This window comes from Schistocerca americana, chromosome 2 (genome assembly GCF_021461395.2).
Source record: "Schistocerca americana isolate TAMUIC-IGC-003095 chromosome 2, iqSchAmer2.1, whole genome shotgun sequence".
Classification (NCBI taxonomy): Eukaryota; Metazoa; Arthropoda; class Insecta; order Orthoptera; family Acrididae; genus Schistocerca; species Schistocerca americana.
In genome coordinates, this window is record NC_060120.1 from 52070847 (window position 1) to 52093532 (window position 22686).

Sequence of the window (22686 nt, forward strand, 5' to 3'; positions counted from 1 at the left end):
ACACAGCAACAGAACGTACCAGCGTGACTTCAAACACTTTGTTACAGGAAATGTTCAAAATGTCCTCCGTTAGCGAGGATACGTGCATCCACCCTCCGTCGCATGGAATCCCAGATGCACTGATGCAGCCCTTGAGAATGGCGTATTGTATCACAGCCGTCCACAATACGAGCACGAAGAGTCTCTACATTTCGTACCGGGGTTGCGTAGACTAGAGCTTTCAAATGCCCCCACAAATGAAAGTCAAGAGGGTTGAGGTCAGGAGAGCGTGGATGCCATGGAATTGGTCCGCCTTTACCAATCCATCGGTCACCGAATCTGTTGTTGAGAAGCATACGAACACTTCGACTGAAATGTGCAGGAGCTCCACCGTGCATGAACCACATGTTGTGTCGTACTTGTAAAGGCACATGTTCTCGCAGCACAGATAGAGTATCCCGTATGAAATCATGATAACGTGCTCCATTGAGCGTAGGTGGAAGAACATGGGGCCCAATCAAGACATCACCAACAATGCCTGCCCAAACGTTCACAGAAAATCTGTGTTGATGACGTGTTTGCACAATTGCGTGCGGATTTTCGTCAGCCCACACATGTTGATTGTGAAAATTTACAATTTGATCACGTTGGAATGAAGCCTCATCCGTAAAGAAAACATTTGCACTGAAATGAGGATTGACACATTGTTGGATGAACCATTCGCAGAAGTGTACCCGTGGGGGCCAATCAGCTGCTGATAGTGCCTGCACACGCTGTACCTGATAGGAAACAACTGGTTCTCCCGTAGCACTATCCATACAGTGACGTGGTCAACGATACCTTGTACAGCAGCAACTTCTCTGACGCTGACATTATGGTTATCGTCAACTGCATGAAGAATTGCCTCGTCCATTGCAGGTGTCCTCGTCGTTCTAGGTCTTCCCCAGGCGCGAGTCATAGGCTGAAATGTTCCGTGCTCCCAAAGACGCCGATCAATTGCTTCGAACGTCTTCCTTTCGGGACACCTTCGTTCTGGAAATCTGTCTCGATACAAACGTACCGCGCCACGGCTATTGCCCCGTGCTAATCCATACATCAAATGGGCATCTGCCAACTCCGCATTTGTAAACATTGCACTGACTGCAAAACCACGTTCGTGATGAACGTGCTTGATGCTAGTACTGTAGAGCAATGAGTCTCATGTCAACACAAGCACCGAAGTCAACATTACCTTCCTTCAATTGGGCCAACTAGCGGTGAATGGAAGAAGTGCAGCACATACTGACGAAACTAAAATGAGCTCTAATATGGAAATTAAGCGTTTCCGGACACATGTCCACATAACATCTTTCTTTTTTTGTGTGTGAGGAATGTTTCCTGAAAGTTTGGCCGGACCTTTTTGTAACACCCTGAATAAAACACTGCCACCCGGCTGGAAATCTGAGAGCTTTTCATTGAATACAAACAGTTCCAGCAACAATTTTTTTTGTTTCCGCTCAGGATTAAACAGGAAATAAACTGACGGAAATAAAAAGTACAGAACTGTCAGAACAAGGTAAAATGATGAATTTTCCATACTTAACACTATTTTTTTTAGGGCTCCGTACCTTAGCCGGTAAAAACGGAACCTTAGGATCACTTTGTTGTTGTCTGTCCGTCCATCTGTTCAAAACCCTTTTTCTCAGGAACGGGGAGATATACCAAGTTGAAACTTATGTCGCATATGGAAGTCTACGGTCCCTTGGCCATGTAATAAAGCGAAGCTTCGAAGTCAATGCAATAACAAGATACGGGCGTTTATACCACTAATTTTGATACAAACTTTCTCATCAAAAGCCGCGCGGGATTAGCCGAGCGGTCTGGGCGCTGCAGTCATGGACTGTGGGGCTGGTCCCGGCGGAGGTTCAAGTCCTCCCTCGGGCATGGGTGTGTGTGTGTGTGTGTGTGTGTGTGTGTGTGTGTTTGTCCTTAGGATAATTAGCAGTTAAGTCCCATAAGATCTCGATCTCTCTCTCTCTCTCTCTCTCTCTCACTCTCACTCTCACTCTCACACACACACACACACACACACACACACACACACACACACACACACACACACATTCATCAAAACCTACATCGTACTTTCTATTGGTCTAGAAGCATCAAATCTGGAAGAGGAAAGATTTCACAGTAGAAGTAAAGCGAAAAAAAAGAAAATTTTTAGTAATTACATCACACGGAACAATATTACTTTTGTCTTTTGCTATACGACTTCATACCTGAAATTAATAAACCTCGAAAGTCTTGGAATCCCTGGGACCGATACCTTGTCAGTATCAATGTCAATACCAGGCAAAAATCGTCGAGATCCTCGATTCCCGGAATGGATGAACTGTCTGTATACAAACATCTACATCTACATGGATACTCTGCAGATCACATTTAAGTGACTAGCAGAGGGTTCATCGGACCACCTTCAAATTCTCTGTTATTCCAATCTCGTATAGCGCGTGGAAACAACGAACACCTATATCTTTCCGTACGGGCTCTGATTTCCCTTATTTTATCGTGGTGATCGTTTCTCCGTATGTAGGTCAGTGTCAACAAAATATTTTCGCATTCGGAGGAGAAAGTGGTGATTGGAATATTGTGAGACCATTCCGTCGCAACGAAAAACACCTTTCTTTTAATGATGTCCATCCAAATACAGTATCATTTCAGTGACACTCTCCCATATTTCACGATAATAGGGAACGTGCTGCCCTTCTTTGAACTTTTACGACGTACGCCATTATTCCTGTCTGGTAAGGATCCCACACCGCGCAGCAGTATTCTAGAGGAGGACGGATAAGCGTAGCGTAGTCAGTCTCCTTAGTAGATCCGTCAATTACTACGAACTGTGACCTCTCTGACAGGAAATCACAAATCCAGTCACATAACTGAGACGATATTCCATATGCACGCAATTTCACTACATGCCGCATGTGTGGTACAGTGTCAAAGGCCTTCCGGAAATCCATGAACACGGAACCAATCTGATATCCCTTGTCAGTAGCACTCAACACTTCATACGAATAAAGAGCTGGTTGTGTTTTACAAGAACGATGTTTTCTAAATCCATGTTGACTGAGTGTCAATAGACATGATGTTCGAAGATAACATATGTTCCAGAACCCTGCTGCATATCGACGTTAACGATATGGGCCTGTAATTTAGTGGATTACTCCTACTACCTTTCTTGAATATTGGTGTGACCTGTGCAATTTTACAGTCTTTGGGTACGGGTTTTTCGTCGAGCGAACGGCTGTATATTATTGTTAAGTATGGAGCTAATGCATCAGCATATTCCGAAAGGAACCTAATTCATATACAGTCTGGACCAGAACACTTGCTTTTATTAAGTGATTTAAGTTGTTTCACTACTCCTAGGATATTTACTTCTACGTTACACATGTTGGCAGCTGTTCTCGATTCGAATTCTGGAATATTTTTCTTCGTCTTCTTTTGTGAAGGCATTTCGGAAGACTGTGTTTAGTAACTCTGCTTTGGCAGCACTGTCTTCGATGGTATCTCCATTGTTATCGTGCAGAGAAGGCATTGATTGTTTCTTGCTGCTAACATACTTCACGTACGACCAGAATCTCTCTGGACTTTCTGCCAGGTTTCGAGACAAAGTTTCGTTGTGGAAACTGTTATAGGCATCTCGCATTGAAGTCCGCGCTAAATTTAGAGCTTCTGTGAAAGATCGCCAATCTTGGAGATTTTGCAACTGCTTAAATTTGGCATGTTTGTTTCGTTGATTTTTCAACGGTGTTCTGGCCCGTTTTGTGTACCAAGAAGGATCAGCTCCGTCGTTTGTTAATTTATTTGCTATAAATCTCACAATTTCTGCCGATACTACTGCTCTGAATTCAAGCCACATCTTGTCTACACTTATATTATTAATTTGGAAGGAGTGGAGATAGTCTCTCAGCAAGGCGTCAAATGAATATTTAGCTGCTTATTTGAATAGGTACGTATATTTTGTGTTTATTTTTGGAGGATTTGCGGGTTACAATATTCAGTCTCGCTACGACAACTCTGTGTTCACTAATCCCTGTATCCTTTTGATGCTCGTTATTAACTCAGGATTATTTGTTGCTAAGAGGTCAAGTGTGTTTTCACAACAACTCACTATTCGCGTGGGCGCATGAACTAACTGCTCGAAATAATTTTCAGAGAATGCGTTTAGCACATTTTCGGATGATGTTTTATGCCTCAGGAATTAAACATGTATTTTCGCTAACATATCTAGAGTAAATTAAAGTCACCACTAACTATAATTGTATGAGTCGGCTACATGTCTGAAATCAAACTCAAGTTTTCTTTGGACCTTTCAGCAATTGTAGCATCTGAATTGGGATGTCGGTAAAAGGATCCAGTTATTGTTTTACTCCGGTTGCCAACAGTGACCTCTGCCTATATTAACTCACAGGAACTATCTACTTCAATTTCTGCGACAAGATAAACTACTTCTAACAGCGACAAACACGCCACACCTATCCTTTCGGAACACCGTTAGGTTCTTCGCAAAAAAATTCAGCTGAGCTTATCTCAGGCTTCAGCCAGCTTTCAGTGCCTGAAACGAATTGAGCCTCAGTGCTTCCTATTAGCGCTTGGGAGCTCTGATACTTTCCAAACACAGATAAGACAGTTTACAACTGTTATACCGACGGTTCCTGTATCTAAGTCCTTCCTGTTTTCAGCCTGCACCCTTTGTGACTGAAGCCCATCTTGTGTTTTCCCGAGACCCCCTAACCTAAAAAACCGCCCAGGCACGCCACACAGCCCCTGCTACCCGTGTAGCCGCCTCCTGCTTGTAGTGGACACCTTACTCAGCGGAACCCGAAGCTCAACCACCCTTTGGCGTAAATCGAGGAATCTGCAGCCTACTCGGTCACAGAACTGTCTGAACCTCTCATTCAGACCCTCCACTCGGCTCTGTACCAGTGGTCCGCAATCGGTCCTGTCGACTATGCCGCAAATGGTCAGCTCTGCTTTCATCTTGCAAGCAAGACTGGCAGCCTTTACCACTTCTGTCAGCTGCTCGAAACCAGAGAGAATCTCTTCTGATCCAAAGAGAGACACATGATTGGTACCGACATGAGCCAACACTTGCAGTTGGGCTGCACCCTGTGCTCTTCATGGCATCCGGGAGGACCCGTTCCACATCTGGAATGGCTCCACCCAATATGCACACGGAATGCACATTGGTTTTCTTTCCCTTCTTGGCAGCCATGTTCCTAAGGGGCCCCTAACGTTGAAGCTCCCACTAATAATCCCACTCTCTGTGATTCTCCGCATCTTAGAGGCTGAGAGGTTTCCTCTCAAACAGGGCAGGCGAAGGCATCTGGCTCAGCGACAGTGTGAGGTACAGACTGCACCTGGAACCTGTTGTCCGACAAACTGGGGAGGCCTTACGTGCGGCCACGTGGGAAGTCTTTCGCCACCTGCTACGCCCCGCCCTGGGGCGATCTCCCACTCGACCACAGGTGAGGGGTCAACCTCAGTGCGAGCAGTAACTGGGCTGGCCACCGGTGAGGACCGATTGAAGGACTCGGACGTGCTTGACGTCCGTTGGATCCCCAAGGCCGGCCCACAACAGTGGAGCCCATCCACTGCAACCTCAAACTGTGTAATCAAAGCCATCACAGCCTGCAGTAAATTGCCTTGAGACACAAAAGCTTCTGTCCACAAATCAGACGGATTTAGAAAGAGTCGATAGAGCGAAACTCAGCTTGTCTTTTATCACACAATATCTTGCGAACCACAGAAGAACAAGAGGCAGAGTCCACATTCCTAGATTTCAAGAAAGTTTTACACAATGCCCAAGGCGGACTTAAAGAATGGACGAGTATACGATGTAGGTTCTCAGATATTTGAGTGGCTCGAGAAGGGTAACATCATGAGCGCGCCAGAAAAATGTGATAGGACCCCTCGTGTTCTCTACATACATAAATAATCTGACCAACTGGGGGCGGAGGGAGGGAGGGGGGGGGGAGGTTGAGGGGTTGAGCAGCCTGTGACTGTTTGTTGACGAAGCTGTAGTGTACGAGAAAGTGACATCGTTGCGTGACTGTTGATGGATACAGGACGACTTCGGCAGATTTCTATTCAGTGCAATGAATGGCAGCTTGCTTTACAAGTAGAAAAATGTAAGTTAATGCAGATGAGTAGGGAAAACAATTACTACAATTTTCGAATACAGTTTAAGTGGTGTGCTATTTGACAGTGTCACGTTGATCAAATATCTAGGTAAGCACTGCAAAACGACGTGAAATGGAAGGAGCACATCAGGTTGGCAATAGGGAAAGCAAATGGGAGAATTCTAGGAAAATGTGTTTCGTCTGTAAAGCAGACCGCTTACAGAACACTTGTGCGACCCATTCTTGATTACTGCTCGAGTGTATGGGGTCCCGACCATGTCGGATTAAAGGAAGACAATTTTGAGACGTGCTGCAAGATTTGTTATGAATAGGTTCGAACAACACCCGAGTATTAAGGAACTGCTCCGTGAACTCAAATGGGAAGCCCTGGAGGGAAGACTACGCGAAACACTACTGAGTATGTTTAGAGAAACTATTGGGGATATATAAACGATATATGTCGCATGTGAATGTTTGTGCGGCAAAGTGTTCTGCACAGAGTTAAGAGGCATCTATGACTGTGCTTTGTGTACTCTGTGGCATCACATTAACTACGGACTGTAATGCGCTGTTCAATATAATTAGGGTGTCAAAATATAGCTTGCATTATTCCTGCATTTTTCGAATTCAGAATTACTGATTTCGCTGCACTGGTTCGAATAGGTTATGGGCCCAGTCACCAGTGAATGCGTTCGCAATAAGCATTGTGACATACAGAAGGAAATATCATCTGAATAGTCATGGAAGTGTATAGTGAAAGCTGTCGGGACGAGCCGATTTCGGCGTAGTTCAATACTGTCTTTACTACCAGTAAAAGTAATTGTGAAGATGAGTGGGGCACATATTCCTCAGATACACTTGTCGGTCGCGAGAACTTCGTTATATCGCCATTTGACGCTTTGAGGGACGTTGCGAGAGGTACACTGAAGCACACCGGGCTAAATTAACTTAAATAAGGGAAGGAAAGTTCAAAACTGATATTATTGATTGATCCAGTGAATTATGTACACATAGATACCGAGCGCATTTGAAGATGGTGGTCTTACAAGAAAAGCCGGATTACTCCGTGAACTTATAACCGTTCGTCTGGATAACTGCAAGAACATGGACGAATATGTCGACAAGATAATATCCACATCGAATCCACAAAGGAACATTGGATTCGAGATTGCCGATGAAAGGGTAGGCACATTATTGCTAGCAGGACTGTGCGAAAAATATGCACCAATGATTGTGGGGTTGGAAAGCTCAGGCATACCGATTAAGGGAGACAGCGTAAAAGTTAAGATTTTGCAGGACGGGAAAAGCACGTCATTGTACCATAATTCGTAGGAGGAAGCAGCTGCAGCACCTTAATGAGAAAAGGAGGAAACCAACAAGCGCTACAATTTCCAGAAGATGGGTCACATCTAATCCAAATGCCGCCAATGGCCACGTAAAAAGGAAAAAATGGTATGATGCAAACAGTCCAGGGAGGAGAACTGCTAATCAACGTAAGACAATCTCCATTTCTTACTCTTTTGGAGCAACGAGTACTAGAGAACCAGAATGGAAATTAGAGTCAGGAGCATCAGCGCATATTATAAGAGACAAAGCAGCTCTTTATGATGTTAGTAATAAAACGTATATGATTGTATCCACACTGGATGGTTCCAAGTTACAGTGTGAGCTTGCTGGGAAAGCTGATCTTGAGATAACTGCAAAAGGAGAACAAGAAAATATTACGGCACATGATGTTTACTATGCAAAATAAGTTACAATTAACTTTTTATCTGTAAGTGAAATAGTAAAGACGGGAAAGAGAGTAACCTTCGGTATACATGGAGCAATAATAGTTAACCAATACGGGGCAGTTACAGCTACGGCGACAAACGAAAGAGGAATTTTCAAGTTAGATACTGCTAAGGATATAGGTGAAGTTGTAAACCATTCCTTGTACTCTGCAATAGGTTTCTTATGGCATAACAGAAAGAAAAACGGGAAAGATCTGATAATGCGACAGTACATACCAATAAAAAATTCAAGAAACGTTTGAAGGAAGTAGGAATTAGACACCAAACCTCCATCAGATACAACCCAGCCCAGAATGGGGTTGCAGAGAAAGCAAATAGGACTACAGTTGAAAAAGCAAGAAGTATGTTAACCGATGCTGGGTTACCTAAATATTTTTGGCAGAGACTGTGTCGATAGCTGTGTATCTGATCATCGACTGCCTACCAAAGCGGTAAAATAGAACCCCTACGAAGCTTGGACAGGGAAGAAGCCAAATCTAAGCAACTTAAAAGTTTTCGGGTGCGAGGCTAAGCTACAGATCCCGACGCAGCTGAGGGGAAAATGGGACCCAAAGTATAAGTGGGACCCAAAGTATAAGTGGGACCCAAAGTATAAGTGGGACCCAAAGTATAAGTGGGACCCAAAGTATAAGTGGGACCCAAAGTATAAGTGGGACCCAAAGTATAAGTGGGACCCAAAGTATAAGTGGGACCCAAAGTATAAGTGGGACCCAAAGTATAAGTGGGACCCAAAGTATAAGTGGGACCCAAAGTATAAGTGGGACCCAAAGTATAAGTGGGACCCAAAGTATAAGTGGGACCCAAAGTATAAGTGGGACCCAAAGTATAAGTGGGACCCAAAGTATAAGTGGGACCCAAAGTATAAGTGGGACCCAAAGTATAAGTGGGACCCAAAGTATAAGTGGGACCCAAAGTATAAGTGGGACCCAAAGTATAAGTGGGACCCAAAGTATAAGTGGGACCCAAAGTATAAGTGGGACCCAAAGTATAAGTGGGACCCAAAGTATAAGTGGGACCCAAAGTATAAGTGGGACCCAAAGTATAAGTGGGACCCAAAGTATAAGTGGGACCCAAAGTATAAGTGGGACCCAAAGTATAAGTGGGACCCAAAGTATAAGTGGGACCCAAAGTATAAGTGGGACCCAAAGTATAAGTGGGACCCAAAGTATAAGTGGGACCCAAAGTAAAAGTGGGACCCAAAGTAAAAGTGGGACCCAAAGTAAAAGTGGGACCCAAAGTAAAAGTGGGACCCAAAGTAAAAGTGGGACCCAAAGTAAAAGTGGGACCCAAAGTAAAAGTGGGACCCAAAGTAAAAGTGGGACCCAAAGTAAAAGTGGGACCCAAAGTAAAAGTGGGACCCAAAGTAAAAGTGGGACCCAAAGTAAAAGTGGGACCCAAAGTAAAAGTGGGACCCAAAGTAAAAGTGGGACCCAAAGTAAAAGTGGGACCCAAAGTAAAAGTGGGACCCAAAGTAAAAGTGGGACCCAAAGTAAAAGTGGGACCCAAAGTAAAAGTGGGACCCAAAGTAAAAGTGGGACCCAAAGTAAAAGTGGGACCCAAAGTAAAAGTGGGACCCAAAGTAAAAGTGGGACCCAAAGTAAAAGTGGGACCCAAAGTAAAAGTGGGACCCAAAGTAAAAGTGGGACCCAAAGTAAAAGTGGGACCCAAAGTAAAAGTGGGACCCAAAGTAAAAGTGGGACCCAAAGTAAAAGTGGGACCCAAAGTAAAAGTGGGACCCAAAGTATAAGAAGTATATTTTTGTAGGTCATTGTGAAGACTCGAAGGGTTAGCGACTCCTGAATCCTACGACTAAGATACTGACTAGTAGAGATGATGTATTCCTTGGGCATAATAAAAACAACATAAAAGAGGATCATCAAAAGAGTACAATCGCTTCATTCACGTCGTCAAATTCAAGAAATAATAATTCCGGAAAAGAAACAGAAATGAAGAAGAAGAAGAAAATATTGAGACATTCTTCTCGTGTACCTAAACCTGAAGAATGCCCTGGATCATGATATGTATATAGCCCAATCTTTTAATGATGAACCTACAACAGCTGAAGAGGCTGCGAGTGGTTCGAATTCTCAACAATGGAAAGAGAATTTGAGTCACTTTATCAAAGTGAAACTTTCGAATCGGTTGAAATGTCAGAAGGGCAAAAACCGTTACAATCATGATGGGTGTTTAATGTACAAATTCATGAGTGTACAACACCAAAATAGAAAGCACGACTTTTAGTCAAGGGATGCTCACAAAAAGAAGGGACAGACTACAGAGAGAAGTTTTCACCAGTGGTTAAATACGAACCACTTAGATATCTCCTGGCCCTGGAAATAAAAGGTTTACTAATTCAACAAATGGATTTGTCGATAGCTTACTTAAATGGGAAATTAGATTAAGAAATACATGTGATCCCACCAGAAGAAGTTAGAAAAAACTCGTCTAGAAAAAGGGAAGCTTTGTAGATTGAAGCAAAGTATTTAGTGTCCCTTGCTGGAACAAATGTTTGCACGAAACCTTGCTAAGGAAGGATATGAAACAATGTAAGGCAGAGCCTGGTCTCTATTATAAAAGAAGTAAAGAAGATGTCACAATAGTGGTTACATAGGTGGATGGGATGATTTCTTGATTCTAGCTAAAGAGGAATAACAGATGAACAATTTTAAAAGACAATTAAAAACCAAGTTTAACATGCTTGACTTGGAAGAGGTAAAACAATACTTGGGTACTAAGATCTTAAAAAATAAGAAGACAGAAGAGCTGTGCATGGACCAACGTCAGAAAATTTTGAAAAACATTGGCACGAGTGACTGTAAAACCATTTCTACACCGATGGACCAGGAGCCAAGTTAACGACCAATGAAGAAGATTCAGATGCATAGGAAATGTACTATATTTAGAGGCAATAGGAAGCCTTATATATTTGTTCCAAACATCAAGGCCTGAGATTGCTTTCGCCACAAATATTGTAAGCAGATTCTGCAAAAGCCCAAGAGAGAAACACTGAAGAGCCGTTAAAAGGATATTGTTGTTGTTGTTGTTGTTGTTGTTGTTGTTGTTGTGGTCTTCAGTCCTGAGACTAGTTTGATGCAGCTCTCCACGCTAATCTATCCTGTGCAAGCTCCATCTCCCAGTACCTACTGCAACCTACATCCTTCTGAATCTGCTTAGTGTACTCATCTCTTGGTCTCCCTATATGATTTTTACCCTCCACGCAGCCCTCCAATGCTAAATTTGTGATCCCTTGATGCCTCAAAACATGTCCTACCAACCGGTCCCTTCTTTTGTCAAGTTGTGCCACAAACTCCTCTTCTCCCCAATTCTATTCAATACCTCCTCATTAGTTATGTGATCTACCCATCTAATCTTCAGCATTCTTCTGTAGCACCACATTTCGAAAGCTTCTATTCTCTTCCTTTCCAAACTATTTATCGTCCATGTTTCACTTCCATACATGGCTACACTCCACACAAATACTTTCAGAAATGACTTCCTGACACTTAAATCTATACTCGATGTTAACAAATTTCTCTTCTTCAGAAACGATTTCCTTGCCATTGCCAGTCTACATTTTATATCCTCTCTACTTCGACCATCATCAGTTATTTTGCTCCCTAAATAGCAAAACTCCTTTACTACTTTAAGTGTCTCATTTCCTAATCTAATTCCCTCAGCATCAGCCGATTTAATTTGACTACATTCCATTATCCTCGTTTTGCTTTTGTTGATGATCGTCTTATATCCTCCTTTCAAGACACTGTCCATTCCGTTCAACTGCTCTTCCAAGTCCTTTGCTGACTCTGACAGAATTACAATGTCATCGGCGAACCTCAAAGTTTTTATTTCTTCTCCATGAATTTTAATACCTACTCCGAATTTTTCTTTTGTTTCCTTTACTGCTTGCTCAATATACAGATTGAATAACATCGGGGAGAGACTACAACCCTGTCTCACTCCCTTCCCAACCACTGCTTCCCTTTCATGCCCCTCGATTCTTATAACTGCCATCTGCTTTCTGTACAAATTGTAAATAGCCTTACGCTCCCTGTATTTTACCCCTGCCACCTTCAGAATTTGAAAGAGAGTATTCCAGTCAACATTGTCAAAAGCTTCCTCTAAGTCTACAAATGATAGAAACGTAGGTTTGCCTTTTCTTAATCTTTCTTCTAAGATAAGTCGTAAGGTAAGTATTCCTCACGTGTTCCAACATTTCTACGGAATCCAAACTGATCTTCCCCGAGGTCCGCTTCTACCAGTTTTTCCATTCGTCTGTAAAGAATTCGCGTTAGTATTTTGCAGCTGTGGCTTATTAAACTGATAGTTCGGTAATTTTCACATCTGTCAACACCTGCTTTCTTTGGGATTGGAATTATTATATTCTTCTTGAAGCCTGAGGGTATTTCGCCTGTCTCATACATCTTGCTCACCAGATGGTAGAGTTTTGTCATGACTGGCTCTCCCAAGGCCGTCAGTAGTTCTAATGGAATGTTGTCTACTACCGGGGCCTTGTTTCGACTCAGGTCTTTCAGTGCTCTGTCAAACTCTTCACGCAGTATTGTATCTCCCATTTCGTCTTCATCTACATCCTCTTCCATTTCCATAATATTGTCCTCAAGTACATCGCCCTTGTATAGACCCTCTATATACTCCTTCCACCTTTCCGCCTTCCCTTCTTTGCTTATAACTGGGTTCTCTTCTCTCCAAAGGTCTCTTTAATTTTCCTGTAGGCAGTATCTATCTCACCCCTAGTGAGATAAGCCTCTACATCCTTACATTTGTCCTCTAGCCATCCCTGCTAAGCCATTTTGCACTTCCTGTCGATCTGATTTTTGAGACGTTTGTATTCCTTTTTGCCTGCTTCATTTACTGCGTTTTTATATTTTCTCCTTTCATCAATTAAATTCAATATTTCTTCTGTTACCCAAGGATTTCTATTAGCCCTCGTCTTTTTACCTACTTTATCGTCTGCTGCCATCACTACTTCATCCCTCAGAGCTACCCATTCTTCTTCTACTGTATTTCTTTCCCCCATTCCTGTCAATTGTTCCCTTATGCTCTCCCTGAAACTCTCTACAACGTCTGGTTCTTTCAGTTTATCCAGGTCCCATCTCCTAACATTAGCACCTTTTTGTAGTTTCTTCAGTTTTAATCTACAGTCCATAACCAATAGATTGTGGTCAGGGTCCACATCTGCCCCTGGAAATGTCTTACAATTTAAAACCTGATTCCTATATCTCTGTCTTACCATTATATAATCTATCTGATACCTTTTAGTATCTGCAGGATTCTTCCATGTATACAACCTTCTTTTATGATTCTTGAACCAAGTGTTAGCTATGATTAAGTTGTGCTCTGTGCTAAATTCTATCAGGCGGCTTCCTCTTTCATTTCTTCCCCCCAATCCATATTCACCTACTATGCTTCCTTCTCTCCCTTTTCCTACTGACTAATTCCAGTCACCCATGACTATTAAATTTTCGTCACCCTTCACTACCTGAATAATTTCTTTTATCTCATCATACATTTCATCAATTTCTTCATCATCTGCAGGGCTAGTTGGCATATAAACTTGTACTTCTGTAGTAGGCGTGGGCTTTGTGTCTATCTTGGCCAGAATAATGCGTTCACTATGCTGTTTGTAGTAGCTTACCCGCACTGCTATTTTCTTATTCATTATTAAACCTACTCCTACATTACCCCTATTTGGATTTGTATTTATAACCCTGTATTCACCTGACCAAAAGTCTTGTTCCTCCTGCCACCGAACTTTACTAATTCCCACTATATCTAACTTTAACCTATCCATTTCCCTTTTTAAATTTTCTAACCTACCTGCCCGATTAAGGGATCTGACATTCCACTCTCCGATCCGTAGAACGTCAGTTTTCTTTCTCCTGATAACGACGTCCTTTTGAGTAGTTCCCGCCGGCAGATCCGAATGGGGAACTATTTTACCTTCGGAATATTTTACCCAAGAGGACGCCATCAACATTTAACCATACAGCTGCATGCCCTCGGGAAAAATTACGGCTGTAGTTTCCCCTTGCTTTCAGCCGTTCGCAGTACCAGCACAGCAAGGCTGTTTTGGTTAGTGTTACAAGGCCAGATCAGTCAATCATCCAGACTGTCGCCCCTGCAACTACTGAAAAGGCTGCTGCCCCTCTTCAGGAACCACACGTTTGTCTGGCCTCTCAACAGATACCCCTCCATTGTGGTTGCACCTACGGTACGGCCATCTGTATCGCTGAGGCACGCAAGCCTCCCCACCAACGGCAAGGTCCATGGATCATGGGGTGGGGATGGGGGGTGGGGGGGAAGGATATTTAGATATCTAAAGGATATTTAGCTATCTAAAGTGAACAACAGACTATAAATGAAGATATTGTAAAAAGGGAAATGTGAAACTCGAGGGCTACAGTGATGCTGATTGGGGAAATAAGTTGGAGCGTAGACACTCCATTAGCGGGTGTTGTTTTAAATTAATGGCAGGATTTATATCCTGGTCCTATGAAAGACAGAAAACAATATCTTTAAGCACGGTAGAAGTTGAATATGTGGCTCTCACGCACACGATTCAAGAAGCATTGTGGATCTGGACTGTAATAAGTAATATTGAGCCTAATGTCAGCATAGGACCCACCAAGATGGTCTGTAACAACAAGGGTGCTATAAACTTAGCCAAAAATAATGTTACTAGTGCCAGCACGAAACATATCGATATACGGTATAATTTTATAAGAGATCACATAGAGCAAGGGAATATTGACGTAGACTATTTATGCACAGAAGAGATGTTGGCTCATCTACTAACCAAACCTTTGAGAAGCAGAAATTTCAGAAGATAGTGAGACAATATGGTTTGACTTGTGAAAGTCACTTGCGAAATATCTGTTCAAAGGTGAGGTGTGTGCGCCAAAGTGTACTGCACGGAGCGTAATAGACCTCTATGACTGTGCTTTGTATATTCTGTGGCATTATCCAAACGGCGGACTGTAACGCGCTGTTCTGTGTAATTATGAATGCTAAAATATAGTAGCTTGCCTTATTACTGCATTTTTCGTATTCAGATCCTAGTTCCAACAGAAACTGCGGGACGATTCTACTGCACCCCCATACATCTCGCTCAAGGACGCGGGTGCGAGACAGAGAAACCAGGGCTTTGACGGAAGTATGTAGACAGTTTATTTTCCCTTAGTCCATTTGCGAGTGTAACACGAAAGGACATTTCTAGCAATTGTACAAGGTAGCCTTCGTCAAGCACATACGGTAGCTTGTGGGGTATAACAATAATAGTGGAATTAAACCCGGTGACGCCAAGGGAATTAGTTCAAGAAATGAAATCCTGAAAATGGTAAACCGTAATTTTCAGCTATTTGGGGAGGAAAATAAGGTATAGAGGATAAAAATGCAAACTTGCAGTACCAAGAGGCCTTTCCTCAAGAAAGAGAAACATATTAATACACACATCTAATGTAAGTGTAATTATTAAGAAGTCTTTCCTGAAAAATTTCTTCTTCTGCGGAAGTGATATGAGGATGATAAGCAGTTCAAACAAGATGGGAATAGAAGGGCTTGAAGTGTGGTGCTACAGAAAAATGCTGAAGATTAGGTGGGGAAAACGAGTAACTAATGAAGAGGCACTGACACACACACACACACACACACACACACACACACACACACACCCCAAAAAGCATTTACCACATGCGAAGTTGACACAAAAGGCCTTTGGTGTGTGATATGGTGATAAGCAAATCATGTAAGTGCTGCATGTACTTTGTAGTATTTGAAAAATACAATCCTTCAACTTCGCAACAAAAATTCGCGGAATTTTCGATGGCACCAACAAACCAAGATCATTGGCTACAGTGGGAGAATAAAAATCGAAAACTGACCTTTATGTAAAGTGAATCTTGTGAACAGCCGTCTGATGATGAACTTGTCAGTTCGAAACCGGTTATGGCGCTATATACTTAAATTAATAGCAGTATTAATAGTGGCTGGTTGCTGTCTTCTTCTTTGTAAGAATCAACCTGCAAAGTTTTTGATGTATTCAATGCACTTATCCGCAAAACTGATCTTGACATGAGAAAACGCATCAAAACTGATCGTGCAACATTTACAGTGTTACCTAGATTGACACCTTCTGACTTCCACATGAATTGAGGCGATGAGATCCATAAGGGTCTTAAGGACATCATCATTGATTGTGAGACTATAGAATTTATTCATGCTTCTGAATCTGTTGAGCTTATGATAAGTGAGGTTTATCAGTGCTGCAGGCTCACATTGTATATATGAACATTCACGAAAAGCTGTCCGACTGGTTTCTCTGATATTCACTTAAATTGTCATCCACAACGAAGTGTTTTGCGCCCTTGTGGTTCTCAGCGCCTGAGTTCATTAATGGAAAATGCAACAAAGAGATAATGACAGTTGTAAATGAGGATTTATTTCTCAGATCTTCCAGAACAGTGCTTCAGGGATGGTATTTATTTACCAGAAAACTATTTACAAAGTGCATTAATTTAAAAAGACGAAGTCTAAAAAATAAGAGCATTTTTCTACCAAAGACGCTTTCACTGCAGATCGAAATATTTACAATGCAATTTTACGTGTCACGACCGAAACTATTATCTTTAAGCACGACAGAAATAATGTAACTGTGCCATAATACCGAGTCATTCAAAATAAAATGAGAACAATATTTTTTTTCTTCTTTGCCTGCTGTTTGTTAGTATTATCACCTTCACTGACTAAACTAAAACGAATTTCCTCCTTCGCTTGCGCCTTTGTTCCGCAGTTGCCGCAGGGTCGGCGTGGTTACAACAGGTTTGGCATGGTTAATACAGGGTGTTTCAAAAATGACCGGTATATTTGAAACGGCAATAAAAACTAAACGAGCAGCGATAGAAATACACCGTTTGTTGCAATATGCTTGGGACAACAGTACATTTTCAGGCAGGCAAACTTTCGAAATTACTGTAGTTACAATTTTCAACAACAGATGGCGCTGCGGTCTGGGAAACTCTATAGTACGATATTTTCCACATATCCACCATGCGTAGCATTAATATGGCGTAGTCTCTGAATGAAATTACCCGAAACCTTTGACAACGTGTCTGGCGGAATGGCTTCACATGCAGATGAGATGTACCGCTTCAGCTGTTCAATTGTTTCTGGATTCTGGCGGTACACCTGGTCTTTCAAGTGTCCCCACAGAAAGAAGTCACAGGGGTTCATGTCTGGCGAATAGGGAGGCCAATCCACGCCGCCTCCTTTATGTTTCGGATAGCCCAAAGCAATCACACGATCATCGAAATATTCATGCAGGAAATTAAAGACGTCGGCCGTGCGATGTGGCCGGGCACCATCTTGCATAAACCACGAGGTGTTCGCAGTGTCGTCTAAGGCAGTTTGTACCGCCACAAATTCACGAAGAATGTCCAGATAGCGTGATGCAGTAATCGTTTCGGATCTGAAAAATGGGCCAATGATTCCTTTGGAAGAAATGGCGGCCCAGACCAGTACTTTTTGAGGATGCAGGGACGATGGGACTGCAACATGGGGCTTTTCGGTTCCCCATATGCGCCAGTTCTGTTTATTGACGAAGCCGTCCAGGTAAAAATAAGCGTCGTCAGTAAACCAAATGCTGCCCACATGCATATCGCCGTCATCAATCCTGTGCACTATATCGTTAGCTAATGTCTCTCGTGCAGCAATGGTAGCGGCGCTGAGGGGTTGCCGCGTTTGAATTTTGTATGGATAGAGGTGTAAACTCTGGCGCATCAGACGATACGTGGACGTTGGCGTCATTTGGACCGCAGCTGCAACACGGCGAACGGAAACCCGAGGCCGCTGTTGGGTCACCTGCTGCACTAGCTGCGCGTTGCCCTCTGTGGTTGCCGTACGCGGTCGCCCTACCTTTCCAGCACTTTCATCCGTCACGTTCCCAGACCGTTGAAATTTTTCAAACAGATCCTTTATTGTATCGCTTTTCGGTCCTTTGGTTACATTAAACCTCCGTTGAAAACTTCGTCTTGTTGCAACAACACTGTGTTCTAGGCGGTGGAATTCCAACACCAGAAAAATCCTCTGTTCTAAGGAATAAACCATGTTGTCTACAGCACACTTGCACGTTGTGAACAGCACATGCTTACAGCAGAAAGGCGACGTACAGAATGGCGCACCCACAGACTGCGTTGTCTTCTATATCTTTCACATCACTTGCAGCGCCATCTGTTGTTGAAAATTGTAATTACTGTAATTTCGAAAGTTTGTCCGCCTGAAAATGTACTGTTGTCCCAAGCATATTGCAACAAACGGTGTATTTCTATCGCTGCTCGTTTAGTTTTTATTGCCGTTTCAAATATACCGGTCATTTTTGAAACACCCTGTATAAAGGAGTGGCTGGAGGCCCCTCCTGCCGCCACCCCATACCCCCGGGACGGAATCAGTGTACCCTAGCTGACTGTGTCTAGTGTAAACCGTGAAATAGTGCGAACGTGTTTCAGATGTTTGTGAGACGTGTAACTGAGGCGGGATGTGGGGACCAGCCCGGTATTCACCTAGTGGGATGTGGAAAACCGCCTAAAAACCACTTCCAGGCTGGCTGGCACACCGGCCCACGTCGTCAATCCGCCGGGTGGATTCGATCTAGGGCCGACGCGCCTACCCGAGTCCAGAAAGCAGCGTTTTAGCGCTCTCGGCTAACTTGGCGGGTGATTAACCGACAACGAATCTGCTATGTTTATTATTCTGAGTCTTACCTCAGCTGTGTACTTGAACTGCGGGGATCTATTACTCGAGTGCGTCAAACTCCACCCATGTCGTTTCATTTATTTTCACGCATACTTAAGTCGCCAAAGTTGCCTGCCAAGTTGTTTTTCAAACACTGACGTAAACTCAAAGTGTGGAACGCATTTCGCGGCAGAGCCGAAGGCCAAGTAAATAAAATTGTTTAAGTAATGTCTCTCTGGCTCTTTCAACTGGAGCAATTCATAAGAAAAAATTAACTTGTGGAAATACGATGCAGTTCAGCGTGAGTTTGTTGTACACGGTAGGATAAAAAAGCCTTCATAGTATGTTTAATGGAATCGCTATCTGCAATTATTAGTTTTATATCACCATCTGTGGATGTATTAGCACACAACAGCCTAATTTTGGTCAGGGCGTCGGGCTAAATTACGTAACAAAATCGAATGAGTCACGCGTGCAAGTTCTTAATCTCGATATCAGAGCTCTTACGTAGTGGTTAGTGAGATAGTCGACAAAATGTCTGAAGGTGGGCGCACACGTAACTGTAAGCTTCACTAGCACGCACGGTCAAGCGTTTTGTGCAAGCGTGTACACGTACCCTTCGTCTCCACATAGTCGAAGCATGCTTGTACAAACAACGATGTGTGATTCGACTTTATGGAACTCTAACGAAGACGATTAGCTACTTTCGGCCAACTCTGCCTTTGTGACATAGAAAAAAATGAGTGAAAAAAGGCGATATGTTTAGTAAAGACTGGTTAATGAAACGACAAACGTATTCTCAAATTGTGTTATTCTTGGATGAAGTTAAATTACACAATTGATATAAAAATTAATAGAGAACAGTATTTGGAGCTCCTGTTGATCTACTCGCAACATCTGCAATTAAGAGGCAGGAAACAATATTGAGAGAAAGTGTGACACCACACGGAATACTAAAACCAGTATTGCTATTCCTTATGTACTGAAGGGGCTGGGAAAACAAATACGTCATATAATTGGTTCTGCGAGAATTTGTGGTTAATGACATGTTTGTTTTTGACAGGGTCAACGGTTTTGTTTTTTGTTAAAAGTAGGCCTATAACGCACATCATCTCTCTTTGCCTTACCATGATAGGTTTTCGATTTAGTGCTGTTGAAACAAGGCGTGTTTTTGTACACCTTAATATGCCTCTTCAGCAATTTCTTACTGGTTTGGGTCGTGTCGCTCGACGTAAGACCGCTACGAAGACTGCCTCACAACTGGCGTTTGCTTGCACAAGCCTGCACGTTGTCGATACACTAGCTCAAGTATATGCGCTTTGGTTTACTTTCGTAAGTCTGCATTACTGAAGGCCGATCAAGCGTCAGGTAGCTTGAACAGTGCTAGTGCTTGCGTAAAATTACGCTACGGGCGCCAAGCGTGCTTGCACACAGTCCTTGATCATGCATGTTTGTCAATCTTGCAGTAATGCTTGTAACTGTCTAGAGATACACACACTTGTATTGCTCTTTTTCGTGGTGCATCACAATTTTCCGTAACATTACGCAGCGGTTTTGTACTGTGCACTGTACACACAAAGGTTCCTTTGCTTGGTCCGCCGATATGCCGTGGTATGACGCTCACTCCCGGTCGCAGCCGGAAAATACGCCCTCCTACCGATGTGCGACGCGCCGAACTGATTACGAGATGTGTGACACCGCAGATTCCCAAAGAAGCGTACATAAGCGCACGCGGGTCAATTCTCGCTTCTGGTACACTTTTGAAATACACTATTGGCCATTAAAATTGCTGCACCACGGAGATGACGTGCAACAGACGCGAAATTTAACCGACAAGAAGAAGATGCTGTGATATGCAAATGATTAGCTTTTCAGAGCATTCACATAAGGTTGGCGCCGGTGGCGACACCTACAACGTGCTGACATCAGGAAAGTTTCCAACTGATTTCTCATACACAAACAGCAGTTGACCGGCGTTTCCTGGTGAAACTTTGCGGTCATGCCTCGAGTAAGTAGGAGAAATTTGTACCATCACGTTTCCGACTTTGATAAAGGTCGGATTGTAGCCTATCGCGATTGCAGTTTATCGTATAGCGACATTGGTGCTCGCGTTGGTCGAGATCCAATGACTGTTAGCAGAATATGGAATCGGTGGGTTCAGGAGGGTAATACGGAACGCCGTGCTGGATCCCAACGGCCTCTTATCTCAAGCAGGCGAGATGACAGGCATCTTATCCGCACGGCTGTAACAGATCGTGCAGCCACGTCTCGATCCCTCAGTCAACAGATGGGGACGTTTGCAAGACAACAACCATCTGTACGAACAGTTTGCAGCAGCATGGACCATCAGCTCGGAGACCATCGGTGCGGTTACCCTTGACGCTGCATCACAGACAGGAGCGCCTGCGATGCTGTACTCAACGACGAACCTGGGTGCACGAATGGTAAAACGTCATTTTTTCGGATGAATCCTGGTTCTGTTTAGAGCATCATGATGGTCGCATCCGTGTTTGACGACATCGCGGTGAACGCACATTGGAAGCGTGTATTCGTCATCGCCATACGGGCGTATCACCCGGCGTGATGGTTTGGGGTGCCATTGGTTACACGACTCGGTCACCTCTTGTTCGCACTGACAGCACTTTGAACAGTGGACGTTACATTTCAGATGTGTTACGACCCGTGGCTCTACCCTTCATTCGATCCCTGTGAAACCCTACATTTCAGCAGGATAATGCACGATCGCATGTTGCAGGTCCTGTACGGGCCTTTCTGGATACAGAATATGTTCGACTGCTGCCCTGGCCAGCACATTCTCCAGGTCTCTCACCAACTGAAAACGTTTGGTCAATGGTGGCCGAGCAACTGGCTCGTCACAATACGCCAGTCAATACTCTTGATGAACTATGGTATCGTGTTGAAGCTGCATGGGCAGCTGTACCTGTACACGTCATCCAAGCTCTGTTTGACTCAATGCCCAGGCGTATCGAGGCCGTTATTACGGCCAGAGGTGGTTGTTCCGGGTACTGATTTCTCAGGATCTAGGCACCCAAATTGCGTGAAAATGTAGTCACATGACAGTTCTAGTATAATATATTTGTCCAATGAATACCCGTTTATCATCTGCATTTCTTCTTGGTGTAGCAATTTTAATGGCCAGTAGTGTAGTTGTACAAGGGTTGCCAAGCTGCCTATGGCCGGCCAGATATGGTTAGAGTAGTCGTTAATAATATACCAGTGATAAATGCAATCTAAAAGCAATCACAAAGATTTTTTCGAGATCCAACCGTTGAACTGGATATCTTACACAGCTAACAGACAACAAACCGCATCCAAAGTGGCGTCTCTCAACTTAGGTGGAAACGTCCTCAAAAACGGTAAGATAGTTACAGCTGAAAGTTGAGCAGGTCAAAAACCACCACCTTCGTCTGGTAACAGAGCCACTACTTCGCAACCAATTATGCGACCAAGCTGCAACACTCGGCTAAAAACCCGGAGAAAACTAATAAGAATTCCAGTCTCGCGCGTGGGAACATTCTTGCAAATTCTTTTAACTTTTCCGTACGTGAGTCGATCACTGTGGATCGCTTAGTTTCGGCGTCAGAGACCAGTAATGCTATCAAGCAGCACCTCTGCCCTGGAGGGTCCACGTCTTGCGAGCTATAATACCGAGGGCTACCTGTTGCCTACCCTACGTTTAGAACTCTCAGTAATTTCCAAAACTGTTTAAACATTCACATCTTTCAGCCAGTAAGCATAACTGGCAGAAGGCATGTACTCTCGCTGGTCGTATCTTTCATTAATAGCACTCCTTTAGAATGTACTACTTCCAATCCGGAGTTCTTTTAAGTATATTTTGAACTTGAAAGGTGCTAGGAAATTGCCTGACGCCATGAGAAAGTTCCTAGCACTTATCCCAGCCTAGGGGGAACCGAACAGAAAACTCAGTATTTATTGTTTATATCCCTAGGAGATACGAGGCGTGTTTTTTTAAGTAAGAACCG